Raw genomic sequence first — 10,954 nt, 5'->3', positions numbered from 1 at the left:
AGTTTTCTTAATGCAGAAGAAGGGCTAATAATTTGGTCATATGTTGCCTTTTCCCTCTAGGTACTGCAAAACTCCTTAATCTTAGCATCACTAACACTGCTTAGAAAACACCAAAGAGATTGTGTTACAGTAGAAATACACAAGCCCCTGCCTCTCCCCTTCACCTGTCAGCCACAGAAACCTGTGAGAATACACCACAGGTGAGCAGAAAAGGGCAGGAAGCAGATGTAAATAATATGATTCATGCAGGTTTGTTGACCTCAGCAGTGTTTCTCTTTCACTCCTGAAACCACTAGCAAATTTAGTCTGCTAATGTTCAGCTGCTCTCCAAACTAAAGAGGATTCCTTCTGTGAGACAGAGCAGTTGGTTTTGACAGCAGTAACTGTATCTGAGTACCCTACCCACAGGTTGTCACCAGCATCAGACCTCAGTTAAATATGGGTTATTTTCTTGTCCCCCCTTAATATCCTGAAGAAAATGGAATATTCGGAATTTTCCACTTAGCCATAACAATGAACTATGTGAGCTTGGCAAAACAGAATGTGATGGCTAGAGAGGGGAACTGAGAGGTAGCAAAGCACTTGTTTTACAACTGTATCCTTGAGGAGAGCGGGGAGACTGATCAAAGCAAACATCCCGCCTCAGAAGCCACTGAGAACAGGGTGATAAAGAGTATAATCGAGGAGAACAACCAATTGGGATGTTGATATGAGCTAAACCAAAATGCCCATTAGGGGAACCATCCTCATTATAACACTAAAAATCAGGCCCATAGGCCAGGAACCCACCCCACCCCTCCCAATGAGCCCCTTACTCCCTGAGCATGCCTGGTAAATTAGAAGTGAGCTGTACCTTTACATCAAAGCGAGAAAGAAATTAACCAATTATCAGCTGAGGGGTGTGAATATTAGCTCTGACTGGCACATTTAACTGCATAAATGCCTTGTAGTTTCTCAGTGTGGGGTGCTGGCTTTGTGGGTTACCACCTAGCACCAATCTTTGCGCAAAATGAATAAAATACCTCTGCTCTGTGTGCAGTTTGGCATCTTGCACGCCGGGCGGATGAACCCACTTTTCAGGATAACACCCTCACCAAATTTTCAGCCTGGATACCGTGTTCTTGAGGCAGTTATGGCAGACCAGAGTAAAGACAGGCAACCAACAACACATATGCACCAAAACATGCTCAGGCCTCTGGCACCACAATGAAGCTACCAAATGTTCTTGCTGATGCCATGCAGCTGCTAGAAATGAATTGTTCTACGGGCAACTATAATTATCAGTACAATCAGCAGAGGGAATAGCTGTCTTTTCTGAATCACTGAACCAGAAAATAGGCTTTTGACAGGATCATCTCTCTGGCCAACATCAACAAAAAAAGGATTCCAGCCCTAATGAAGCTGTCGTGGGGTCATCCAATGGCTTTTTTCAGAGTGCTTAAATCTTCCCTTCTCCTGTCCTGCTTCTCACCAGGTCTGGGAACAGTGAGCTCTGGCTGCAAGTAGTAGCCATGATGCAGGAGCTGGTTTTGGATGCCCTTACAGTGCTTTTTATATCCCTATTTTTACTGCTGCTGCTTGCCACCATACTGCATATGGTGGAACATCTCCAAACTGCAGAAAGCCATCTTAAGGTAAAGAAAAATACATACTGAAAATAAGTCAATATATGAAAAAGCTGATTCTGTGTCTGCTCATGGTAACAAGGACACTGTTTGAAATCCCCCCACCAAACTATGTTCTTTTACCAGGTATATCAGTGGGAGATTTCCAGGATGTGATGTTTTGGAATAAGTAAAAAAACAGGCCAGATGGCACAGTTCCTAAATATAACAGAGGTATTATTTGCTGCTGTAATATTTCTGCTTAATGCCAACAACTTCAATGTATGTTCACCATATTTAAAAAAAAAGCCCACAATAACTTGTGAGGCTAGAGTATTAAGACTTTCTATTAAGAATATGTACAGCATCTAGAAGCATATTGGATGTATTGCCATATTATAAAGAAAAAAAAAGAAGAAAAATTGTACATCTTATATTTTATGGGAAAGAAACACTCATTTGCTATTTGTAATCACAGGTGCACATGTGTATGGTGGGGAGGGTAAATTGTCTATCAGTCCCACATGGGAGTTGTTCTGGCCACGTAAAGCAGCTGGTTAGGGAGTAGAAATAAAGCTGTGAATGAATGCATAGAAGAGCCACATCATGTTTGTAGCAGCAGGTGCAAGTGGCGGTATCTGCTCCTGAGAGCAGATCTGGCCTCACTGCACTTCAGACTCTCCCTCCGCAACACCAGCATCAGTTCACCTTCAATGCAGGTGCAGACATCTCAGCAGTGCAGTCACAGCCGTTTGCATTCCAACGGCTGGTAGGCCAACCTACCGCCTTTTGTGGCCTTGCCTAGGTCGGCGAGTACTCTTTATGTTGCCAGAGCTATCTGAGAATCAACTATGTTAGATCTGTACCATGCATAGGAATTTCAAGGGGAGAGTACAGTGTGAAATAGGATTACTGTGTTGAATTTGCCTTTACAGCAGCAGGCCTTTACTGTGCAGTAATTTGGTTTTTAGTCTTAATCAATATTTACAATTTAATACTTTGTACTGTGTAGAGCACAATTATGCTGTTAAAATCATGAGCCAGTCATGATAGAGACTGACATGAAGTACCCTATGGGGTGTGAACTGAAAGGAGTGCAGGGAAATGTAAACCTATAATAAATAATACTTAATTTTGCATGTATTGTGGCTCTAACCTATTCAGAATTTCATTGATTGATTCTCTGTATGTGTTGATTCTTTTTTGTCTGTTCTCAATTTTTTTTTTTGTGATATCATTTTTCTATAGATGGCACAGGGGAGCCAAGTCATGCTGGTGATTAAAAAAGAGGAACACACTTTTAAAGGTGACCGTAGATGATGATCTCCTCTATGGATGTGACGGGTACATAGTGTTCTCTTCCTTCTTTCAACATATTCTGCTGCATAAACATATCCAAGCCAGTGAGCCAAAAATGGTAAGAAGGTAGGCATATTATATTATGGTACTTTGCTCTAATCGTTCCTCCTTCCTTTCTCATATCACAAGGCACCCTTTGTACCCTGAGTGTTAATTTGAATAGCCGGAAAAAAATATTTTTAAAAAAAGTCTTTTTTAAAATTTAACTCGTAAGAGAACTTTCAGACACAATACCTCTGATAGCAGCTCAGTTACATGTCACTCTCTACATGTTCAGAGGGTGTAGCATGGCATAGCCCTGTAGTTCCAGTAATAGACAGTAGTAAGGTCAGTCCTAACATACACAGAATTAGTTTTTGCTAAACACAAAGACATAGTTACTTCAAAAACAGATTGAGTTCTTTAAGTCACATTTCCAAGTTTTTTTTTAATCACTCTATTTTGAAGCTTCCCATGCCTACAGCTTCTGACATGAGAGCCTGCTATAACCCAAATCAGCAGGTCTAAATTGCTGTTGATAGTGGCTCAGTTAAAGGAAGATGCTGTATTTTTTAGTAAAGCAGACCCAGCGTTTGGGGTGTTAATCATGACCAAATGGGAGGCAATAAGGTGCTGCAGACAATAACTTCTTAAATGCCCCAGTTGATTCCACCAGCCAGTATTTTAGCAACAGCCTCCTTTGGCTTGGTTTAAGCTGATTCAGGGCCTTGACATAAAACTAAATCAGTAAGTTCGATGCAGAATGGAATAAAAATGATCCCAAGTGTAAGTTTTGTTTAACAAAGCCACAGCAATTTCTGGTAGACTCAAACCAAAACCGTAAGCTGGCCACTTGAAAAAGGAAAGAGAATGAGGCAGGCTCTAATTTTATCCTGTTTTCCCAAGAAAACAGAGTTTATGATAGCATCTTGGTTACATATATGTTTCTTCTCTTCTCACTGATCCCAGATCAAATTTGATTTTGCTAGCCAGTTTCAAATAGATTAAGGTATACAGACCTCAAAGTTGGTATGTTCCAGCAATTCATGTACAAATTTATGCCAGGGTAGACAAATAGATGTGCACCAACTTCGTGACCTATCAAGGAGGCAACGTGAATTTAGTCATATCAGGCACAAAAACCCAAACCAAAACAAAAATCAGACTGAAATGAGCACCATAGGAAAATAACCCTCATAAGCTCCACTTGCAAGATCTTCGTTCTTTTGTATCGTCCAAGCACATCTAGCACCAAACAGAGCAACGTCACACAGGCTGTTCCTGCCAGTTTGAGTTGTTTGTACCACTGTGATTTGCCCCATCTGGGCCCTTCCCCATTCTCGATTCCTAACACTGGAAGATACCCAGCAGTCCTCAACCATTTGATGCTGAATTAAATTGCATTTCAGTTTGCTTGTACTGACAACAATTAATGTAAAGATCTGCTCTTTTTTTTTCCTTGAGCTGTATATTTTGTATGGTAGGAAGAGGAAAGACCCTTGACTTCAGCATCATTACTGTGTGTGCTTAGAATAATAGGGGATACGTGACTGAATTGATTCCTGGTTAAATTCTGCTGAAGTAAATTGACCAGTTGGTTCCTGGTTTCTCTACCTGCAGCAGAGGAGCAACTTCCATTGAGTGTGCTGGTATACGTGGCTGTGGTAATGACGTGTACAACATGACTACAGAGAAGGGAGGTGCAGGCATCTTCCTGTTTGGCAAGCCGGCTGTCCTCCATCTGCTTTTTAAGCACTTTGTCCCTTTCACCTCTTGCTGGAGGGTGTTAACACCTCTAGCAATCTGTGGTGGTTAGAAAAGAAGGAAGGGGCTGTGGATTGAAGCTCAGAAAAAAAACTGTGTTTGTAGTTTGCCCTTTCTGGGCTCTAGTTTGCACCAAAAAGGAATTCTTCCTAGGCAAAGCTGGCAGGGTCTTGATAGGCTTTAATGATTATGAATCACAGAAAAGAGACTGCTATTCTCCACAACACTCTTTATCCTTGCTTGAGTATATATAACAAAATGCATCTTGTCAACCACACCTACTGCATTTTTAAAACATTGTTTAGCACAGCATTTAGAAAGATAGAAACTTTAAGCTGTTAGGAATACTGGGAAAATACAAAACCTATAGCTTATGTAGGTCATTCTGTTGTTTTTAATAGGGAACTTGCCTGAAAATTGTTTTTGTTGTGCTGCTGGGTTTTGACCTGGCATTGTCCCAGTATTATGTTTAAGTCTTTTCAAACACTTCAGGAAATTTTTAGTGTGGTATTTTATCTTTTTTACCTGCTCCTTCTTAGGGGTCTGATCCCACAAACTCTATGTACATATATTTTACAGTCTTCAGTTTCCTACATAGGGATATGGGACACAGTAATGACATTGTCAAACCAGGCTGCAGGTCGGGAGGAAGGACTGACTCACTGCATGAAAGCAGGGAACTGGTAATGAGACAAAAAATAGTTCTACCAGTGACTTAAACCTGCTCATTCTGTTATCAGAAAGAATATTATTTCTACTGCTATTCGTTGAGATAGCTCTGTGAAAAACACCCAACGGCTGCCCCACCAAACCAAAAAAAAGTTGTTTGAAAAAGGGTTACTTCTCAGGCTGTTCTTGCGGTGTTTGTAAAGGTACAAGGGTTGCTTCCACTATCTTTATTTGCACACATTTGGAATGAACAGTTAATCAGCCGCAATATGGTATTTCCTCCAAGCAACTCCATCTACCCCCCAGTCACAAACTGCTGGAAGCTTAGTTACCCATTCACTTTTTCCTCTCAGGTTTGGCAGTCAGTAGCTCCTAAGCCAAGCTCTCACCTAAGAGGCCACAGATTCAGACTTTCCTCAGGCCAGTTGAGGTTCTGCTCTGCCTCTGCCACATGGGAGCTGCTGCCCCATCTCCATCTCCCATTTGCAGAGCAACAGAAGTTGGGCCCTCCTGCAATGGTACAGTTGAGGTGCATAGTAGGAGAAAAAGAGGCCACCTTCCTTTGCCTTTCACAGTGGGAAAAGAGGAAACGCCAGTCTTCAACAAACCTTGTTGATTTGTTGCAGTCTTCTGCAAAACTGTGAAGCATGCAGCCCTCTCCTCCCTGCCTTCTGAGGTATGATTCCTTTGCAGGAGAGACTGACCAGTCCCCAGGGACATTTGTCAATGTTTACCATGCTGTCCTTGTTCTCAGAAGAATGCCTTCAATTTTGTACAGTTGTCTTACATCTTCATTAGGCTGTATGGTTTCTCGTGGGTTTCTGCTGCTTGAAAAGAGGGGATTTCATTTTTGTTCACTCTGTCTTAGTGAAAACAGGATTTCCCAGAGTCAGTGAGCTTTGTTGTTGGAGTTTTACCACTTAAGAATGAACAGTTTGGCACACACCTGTTTTATTTTGAGTTGGGTGGTACTGAAACAGGTCTCTGCTGATGCCATCTCTCCTTTTTCCCTACCCCCCCTTTTTTTTTTTTTGCCAGTGGAAAAGATGGGTCAGATGGGAAGGTCTTTGTTGGCATTAAAAAGTGTTGTGGTTTAGCCCCAGCCAGCAACCAAGCACCACACAGTCACTTGCTCACTCCCTCCTGGTGGGACGGGGCAGAGAATCGGAAGAGTAAAAGTGAGGTAACTCATGGTTTGAGATAAAGACAGTTTAATAGGTAAAGCAGAAACTGCGCATGGAAGCAAAGCAAAACAAGGAATTCATTCACTCCGTCCCATGGGCAGGCAGGTGCTCAGCCGTCTCCAGGAAAGCAGGGCTCCATCACGCGTAACAGTTACTTGGGAAGACAAACGCCATCACTCCAAATGTCCCCCCTTCCTTCTTCTTCCCCAGCTTTATATACTGAGCATGATGCCATATGGTATGGAATATCCCACTGGTCAGTCGGGGTCAGCTGTCCCGGCTGTGCCCCCTCCCAGCCCCTTGTGCACCCGGCAGAGCGCGGGGAGCTGAAAAAGTCCTTGACCAGTGTAAGCGCTACCTAGCAACAACTAAAACACCTCCACATTATCACCACTGTTTCCAGCAAATCTCCAAAACACGGCCCCATACTAGCTACGATGAAGAAATTTAACTCCATCCCAGCTGAAACCAGGACAAAAAGAAAGAGCTTTTTGTCCAAGCTGTGTATATATACTCAGCCGGGAGAATGTGTTTTGTTGTTTGTTTGGGTTTTTTTCCCCCGCTACTGAGACAATCAAATCACTGTAACCACAAAGGTGGATTTAGCTACACAGACAGTTGTGCATTAGCCTATTCCCATAATGCCATGGAGTAGCTAAACCAAAACCCTCATTAGCTGATAAAACCACAGCATGACTATCTACCTTTCCCTGCTACCCCGAGGAACGGGATGGTGGTCTTTGGCCTAAGCTGGTGTGGTAACGCCATGCCGTTGAGGAGGGTGAACTCCTCCAGACGCCGGTGCCAGCAAGGAGCCCTGCAGGCGGGCGTGGGGGGCTGAGGTGTTCCTGCCGCGGGTGACAGGCCCCACTGCAGGTCAGGGCTCTGCGCTCGCTGTCCAGACGGCGGTAAGCTTTCCCCTGAGCCCCGCTTAGGACGGTGCAGGATTGGGCCCCGTCCCGGTAGCCGTAGGGAAGGGGCCTGCCCCTGGGGCGGCCCGCAGGGGAGGGGGCAGCCGCGGGCCGGGAGGCCTGGGGGCGCGCCCCGCTCGGGGCCGGGCGGGCCGTTCCGCCGAGGGCGGGTCACCGGGAGCGGAGCGCTCCTGCAGCGCCGCCATTTCTGCCGCCTCTCGGTGCCCGCCAGGGGGCGGCCTCGGCCGAGCGTGCGGGACCCCGGGGCTGGCGGTACGCGGGGTGGCCGCTCCGGGCTGGCGCGTCCTCCCCCTGGCCGTCCGGCGAGGAAGGCACCCGGGCGGGCGGCGGCCGGAGAGGCAGAGGTAAGGAAGGGGCGGCGGGTCGGATCGGTCCCTGTGAGGGGAGAGGTCGGTCCCGCCGCCCGCCAACCTCCCCGCTGTGAGCGGGTCACTCACCGGGAGGCGCTTCCAGCGCTCTGCCCGCTCGCCCCTTCCCCATCCCGCTCGCCTCAAATGGCGGGGGGGGTGTGTGTGTGTCCGTCCCGGTCCTCCCAGCCCGCCTGTCCGGGAACCTGCCCCCGTCCCGTTCGAAGCGGCAGGTGGGCGCCGGGCGGGAGGCTCCCCGCGAGGGGCGCTGGGCTCCCCGCCACTGCCGCTGTGCAGGGGCAGCCGCCGCCTGTCCCGGAGCCCGCGGAAACGTGCATTTCCGTAAGGGCTTTTCTTCTTTTTCCCCACTTCCACCCCCCACCCCCGGTCTCCCAAAGGTCGCTGCGTGCTCCCCGCCAGGGCTCGGGGGTTTGCTCGCTCTCGCTCAGGTTGCTGCTGGCGCCGTAGACCTGTTGCCTTACGGAGGGTGCCTGGCAGCCGGCGGGACCGAGCCAGCCCTGGGCAGGGCGCGGGGGGCTCCTGCTCCCGCCGAGCCTGGCATCGGGCGGGCGAGGCTGCGGGTTGGAGAGGGGAAGGAGGAGGCAAGTAGTCGTCAGGCTTGGGTTTCGATTGTCTTTCCCTCTCCACTCTACTTATTTAAACCCAGTATGTTGTCCCCTTCCCTGCCCACTCGTCCTGCTGCCTTTCTGCACGGTTTCTGCACCGTACTCTGACGCGGGGAGGTGAGACCCGAGCCCTGCCTCCTGGTCCTGTTGTGCCCGAGTTGCGCAAAGGGATGGGAGCGTCAGCACCACAGGCTGGGAGTTTGTCTTCTGGCATCTTCTGAGGCACAACCCATTAAAAACGTAAATTTTGCTTTCAGTTCTTTTGATGCTGGGGATGAAGTTAGTGTCTCAACAAACCTGCCACGCAGCTGATCTGCCAGGTCTTTTAGTTGTGGAGAGACAGGCTCAGGTACTGGATTTTGCTTTCAGTTTGTGAGGTTGCTCAGTGAAAAATGGTTTGTGTTAAACTCCTTGTTCGCTAGTGGAACACAGGATTTGAAATCTCTGCAAGTCCTTGCAGTATCACGATGTGACAACCTGACAGCTGATCTCTCAGAAGCTGACCCAGGGCTTGTTATGGCGAAATGAGTAATTGCTGGTGCAAGGACCAGCAAACCCTAGAGGTTCCCACTGTTGGCTTGAAAGAGAACAGCCGCAATGCAAGCACAGCGGGGTCCTGGTTGGCCGGGGCTCCAGGAGAGCCCTGCTTGCAGCTGATTGACCCTGCAGTTCATCTGTGTTTCTTTTGGCAAGACTACTGCCAGCTGGCATTTGAAGGTGTAGAGGCCTTCTTGCTCCCATTTGATGGTCAGATCAACCTGTTCTGGGGCTGGCTGTGGGCAGCTCTCGTAAACAAAATGTTCTCATTGAGGCAGGGGTGTGTCCTAAACCAAGTTAGAGCAAGAACAGGTTACCTGTATGATTATCAGACAGATAAAGGGTGGTTGAGGATCCTTCCCGCCCCTGCTTAGGTTGTAGTGATTTCTTATATAGACGGCAGGACTGCTTCTATTCTCCAAGCCCTTTAATTGTGTTTTTACACACAGCTGTAATTTGTGTATAATGAGGGGTACTGATGAGAAAATCTTCTGGGCATTCTTCTCAGAGTGGAGAATTTATGGGCAGGGTGCTCTGCAGCAGGTGGACAGAGAGCATGTTCCCCCGCTTCCACCACAGCAAAGCATGTTATTCCAAGATTTGCAGACTCTTCTGAGTGGACCAACATTTGTGATAGTTTTGCTTCTCCACCCTGTGGGGTAGAGAAGAGAGCATTCATGGCACAACAACAACAACAAAAAAAGGAGAAACTGTTCTTTTGTAACAGAGTATGCACTTCTCAGAGAGGGGATAGGGTAGAAAGAGGAGGAATGCAAGGGAGACAGGATACAGTCAAGCAATACTGAGTTCCAGAAAGTGCTAAAGAGCGAAAGGAGATGGATGCAGAACAGCGTGATGTTGTTTGGCATCAAGCAGCTTGGAATGATGATTTAATGGTGTTTGCCACAGTGTTGGTCTAGTAGCTGGTGCTGCTTAGAGCACATTAGTGAGTGATGTGAATCTTGGGACAGGACCAAATCACTTCAGCTCTTCTGTTATTATTTCTCTCGCGATAAACATTTCTTTATCAACTGCCAGCAAAGTATTCAGCATCATTTGAGATCCCTGAGGAAGGTATTCGTGTTCTGGTACAGAAACTAAAGAGAAGTAGACAGGGCCAAGTTCCCTGGGAACATGATCACAGAGTCATTTGGAATAGCAGTTGTTTGAAAATGTTGCAGGAAAAGCTTGGTACTGTTCTTTGTTTAATGTTCAGTCTTTATCACGGGTCAGGTAAACTGAGATCTCAGGCAGAAGGGCTTACAGACAAAACACAATATTATTTTCATTTTTCTGTTTTAGAATATTATCTCAGCATTAGATGCTTCCATAATACCTTTAACATATATAAGTCTTGTGAGCCTTTTCCGAGCCAGAGACTTCGGCCTATGCAGGTAAGATGGAGAAAGAAAGCTGAAGTGAGTAAGATATAACTGGAATTTTAATGCTAACTACTGTACAATTACATTTACTTCCAGAGAAATTGCCAGCTTACTACTGCAGTAAATTTCTTTGGTAATGGGTAATTATCACATTAGTATATTAAAGGAAAAGGCTTACAAATGAACTGCAGGTATGGCTGAAGATGTAATAGTCATCCATACACAGAGTAACTGAGAGGCTCTTAAAGGAGTTTGGACCAGATAACAACAGAAGAGGTTTTGCTCTCTGTTCTCCTGTGGGTGTTGTGCAGTCTTGTTGCTACACTCCCCTTTCTCTTTTGTGCTGCTTCTCACATGCAGTGGGCGTTCTTCCCTGCTTTACTTTAAATCTTTATGTTGGAACAAAAGTATGGATTTTGTTTGTTCGTTTTCTGTGGATAATTTCCTGTTGGTCTGGCAAGATCAGGAAAAAGTTCAAGAAGTGTTAGAGCAGGACAAAAATGTGGGATTGAAAAGTGGGGAAGGGAGGAAGTTGGGGTAAAATTGGGTCATCCTGTTTTGCGAACCATAA

General features: G+C 46.3%; 1 protein-coding gene across 2 annotated transcripts in view; it reads left to right on the top strand.

The window, feature by feature from the left end:
- Positions 1–7,742: 7,742 nt before the first annotated feature.
- MOB3B (MOB kinase activator 3B) overlaps positions 7,743–10,954 on the top strand; it is a 104,314-nt gene continuing 101,102 nt past the window's right edge. For both annotated transcript variants that reach the window (XM_075078474.1, XM_075078473.1), the window contains exon 1: positions 7,743–7,835. The gene's annotated coding sequence lies outside the window, so the exon portion shown is untranslated. The remainder of the gene's footprint in view (positions 7,836–10,954) is intronic.

This window comes from Phalacrocorax aristotelis, chromosome Z (assembly GCF_949628215.1).
Source record: "Phalacrocorax aristotelis chromosome Z, bGulAri2.1, whole genome shotgun sequence".
Lineage (NCBI taxonomy): Eukaryota > Metazoa > Chordata > Aves > Suliformes > Phalacrocoracidae > Phalacrocorax > Phalacrocorax aristotelis.
The sequence above is the reverse complement of the archived record's forward strand: the minus strand, read 5'-3'. Positions and strand labels throughout refer to the sequence as shown.